Source organism: Daktulosphaira vitifoliae, unplaced genomic scaffold (genome assembly GCF_025091365.1).
Source record: "Daktulosphaira vitifoliae isolate Bord-2020 unplaced genomic scaffold, ASM2509136v1 Scaffold_1, whole genome shotgun sequence".
In the NCBI taxonomy this organism is placed as follows: domain Eukaryota; kingdom Metazoa; phylum Arthropoda; class Insecta; order Hemiptera; family Phylloxeridae; genus Daktulosphaira; species Daktulosphaira vitifoliae.
In genome coordinates, this window is record NW_026099572.1 from 64777711 (window position 1) to 64781586 (window position 3876).

The following is a 3876-nucleotide window of genomic DNA, read 5'->3' on the forward strand; positions in this document are numbered from 1 at the left end:
ACCACTTGAACGTCCATTGAATTTGCATCTATCTTATTTGCAGCTTCTAGCACTGATATAATAATAATAATAATAATAATAATAATAATAACAGTAATAATACGATTTATCATTTTTTTTATTTCAACTTACAAAGCTCATCATCGCTGTCTCTAGTATTAGAAAATTTTGTATAAGTATTTTTTCTCTCGCTTTCCTTAACCGAATTACCTTTATCTACTGAATTACATTTTAATAATAAAAATATTTGAGTTAATATAAAATAAACGCGAATAATATTATTATGTATGCTCACCGTAAAAATTTTTCGAGTTGCTGGTACCGTAATTAACCACATTTTTCACACAGACCANGCTGGTACCGTAATTAACCACATTTTTCACACAGACCAATTTTATTTCATTTTCTATATTTACAGAACGCATTTTCAATACTTTATCAGTTCCTATTAAATACATTTTTAATAAAAAATTAAATTTTTGAGATTTAAATATTACAGTACTAACCTATTAACCCGTGTGTATGCTGAACATGTCTTGAGAAATTATCTTTACTCGAAAATTTTTTCGAACACAAATNTTTCTCGAAAATTTTTTCGAACACAAACTGCAGCCATATAAAATTTTGTTGTGTACTGTTTGCTCATGACGTATCAATGATTTCAAAAAATTGAACTTCATTCCACAAGTATCACACAAATAACACATAATGATGATTATGATATTGAAATAGAGAAGACTCTAAGGTGTCGATTAAACAAATGAAATACTATTAAACCAGAAAGGAGAGTTTTTCTCGGTTTTATGTACTTCATTTTGTAAACCTCGGCACATTTTATGCCAACGTGCAGCAGTCCTCAGGCTGGAGATGATTTTCCAAGAAATTTTTATTTAATAGACGTTTAATACACCTTTTATAACACCTTTATATATACTCTTTTTCATCAAGTTATTTTACTGATGTCGTATTATAGACGTATACATTGCTCTTTTTTACTGTTATCTGTACTTTGTAGACATTAAGTTTGCAAATTATTATTTTAAGTAATTACTTTCACACTCATTTTTCTTTTCATGTATATACTTTTAACGGTGGGATATTTTCTTTTTTAGTTTACACATTATAATTTAAAATACATGCGTTTGTTTATTTTACCCATAACTATTCATAAAATTTTCATTAGAGATTAAATTATATGTAATACAATTTTTAATTATCAATATTTTTTATTTTCATTTTTTTCAAACACAAAATTAATTCATATAAACATTATGTCATAACTCGAACTTTGATCTTTTCGTCCATTAGATACAATCTTAAGATCTTTATCGACTCCTTTTGCCAGATCTTCTCGAGTAAATGAAAACCTCGCTGGCAAATAAATTTGAAATGATGGTACGTCGTCAAGCTTCACCTCAGCCACTGGTGTTTCATTAGAATATTTTGATCTCATCACGTACAAACCCAAAACCTTGTACTGAACTCCTACTTTTAGATCAGATACATTCTTTCTGTGTTTTATTTTCATCCCATTTAACCAATCTTTATTAATAACGTTCATCTAAAGTATATTAATACATTTATAAAAAAATGTGTCACATTGACATTTTATAGAAATAAACATGAAAATACTTACTTTTTTATCAACTGACTTCGTAATATTATCGATAATGTTTTCTACAAATATTTGACCGTTCAACTGTCATAACTTCACTAACAATAAATTTTCAGTACACAGTTCGAATAGAAGTATAACAATATGTATATGATGTATGAATTTTTATACACCATATACATTTAAATATTAACTAATAAATATTGGTGGGAGGAGGAGGTGCTGCTTTCAGGCGTTTAAATGTAAAAAATGAGGAGGTAACGCTCCTCAAATAACAGTAGTGTCGTACATTAAATCATAATAAATATAAGAGAGGCGCTAAATAATATATATTATCTGTTATCAAAATAACCTCACTGATAAACACTTATCACACTATCCTATGAGTATAATAATGTAATAACGGAAATTATATAATCTGTTATCAAAATAGCTTCACTGATAAACACTTATCACACTATCCTATAACTATAACGCTTTTTTTAAATAAGTGGGAGGAGGAGGTTCCAATTTTTATGTGATAAGAGAGGAGGAGGAATTTTGGGAGGTGGCCCCACACATCATACGTGTCCCTTTTATTTAGCATACTTCTTTTAATCTGACTACTCTTTTATATAGGGGAATTAAAAATCTAATCATGCATATAAAAAAAAAGAAAATTTTTAATTTTTAAATTTAGTAAATTTAAAGTTTTAAATTTACTCCCACAATATTGTGTTATTTAAGCATATAGTGTGATTTTTTTTTAATATCATCTGCTTTTTTTTTTAATAAAAATATACATCATTACCGTCATGTCCGTTGTCGCGTGCGTTTGTAGTCGACAGGTCACGACGAAAAAAAACAAAACATAGTCCAAAGCGAATTAATAAAAATCTTTTTTGGAGACCACAAATCGAACACACACATTAGTTAATTAAGTGCTATTGAAATCGAGGTAATATTTATGAATTTACTTTATAATTTATTGATAATAGTAATAACTTTATCATACTCGATTGTGTAATCGAACTGTTTTTTACCACCGCAGCCGCTACGTCGGCCGTCGGTATCAAGGTCAACTACTCTAACAACTCATACCTAATACACAATGAATTCTCCCGGAAAATCACTATCAAATATTAATAAAAGTAAATTGAACAAAACCACTACACCACTGTTTATCTCCAACCTGAATAATAATACCGGTGATGCATCGCCTTGTGATTTCTCTGATAATGATGACTGGCAGACAATCGAACACCAAAATAAACGTATCAGATCCCCTAATAATAATTCACCACGCTCTAAACGATCTCATTCAAATAATTTTACGTCACCAAACCGTTTCTCTTCAATTGCACCAATTATAGAAGACGATCCAATGAACCACATAAATGAGCTTACGTTGGAAAGTAATAATAAAATTTCCAGGCCACCCCCAATATTTATTCAAGCTGAATTAAACTATAATAACTTTTGTTTTAAAATCAAAGAATTTACCGACACATTAAGTTTCGATTGTAAAAGTTCTACTAAAGGCCTTAAGCTCAAAACATACAGTTCCGACTCATATAGAACAGTAATAAAATATCTCAAAGAGGATAATGTCTCAATTCATTCGTTTCAAATAAAAGAAGAAAAAGTTTTTCGAATAGTAATTAAAAATTTACATTCTACCATTTATAAGGTTTGGTTGGGTTTATTAGCATGAACTTTCTATTAAGGGATTTACTGTCAGAAATATTATGCCAGTACTTTACAGACAAACTAAAACGCTTTTACCAATTTTTTTTGTTGAAATTGAGCCTAATCCTTCAATTACTGATATATATAAAATAACCTCATTGTGCTACACTAAAATCAAAATTGAACCCCCTCATTCAAAAAAAGAAATTCTGCAGTATCACCGATGTCAGGCTTATGGTCACACACGTAGCTATTGTAACCACACACCACGATGTGTTCGATGCGGTGAGCAGCATGATACAACTCTTTGTACCAAAAGTCGCACTTCTCCTGCCAAATGTGCATTGTGTAATGGTGATCATCCGGCAAATTATAAAGGCTGTCAAATTCATCTAGACATGAAAAAATATTTAACCAAATCACAAAAAAACCCGTGGAACAATAATCGTCCACTTCAAACCAACAATTTAACTTATCAGGACCAACCATTCTCCCCATCATCTCAAAACTTTCCTCCTTTAAATAAAGACTCTCTAACTCAAAATAAAAATACTGACTATAACCATGATCTAACAGCTCAAACTAACAACATT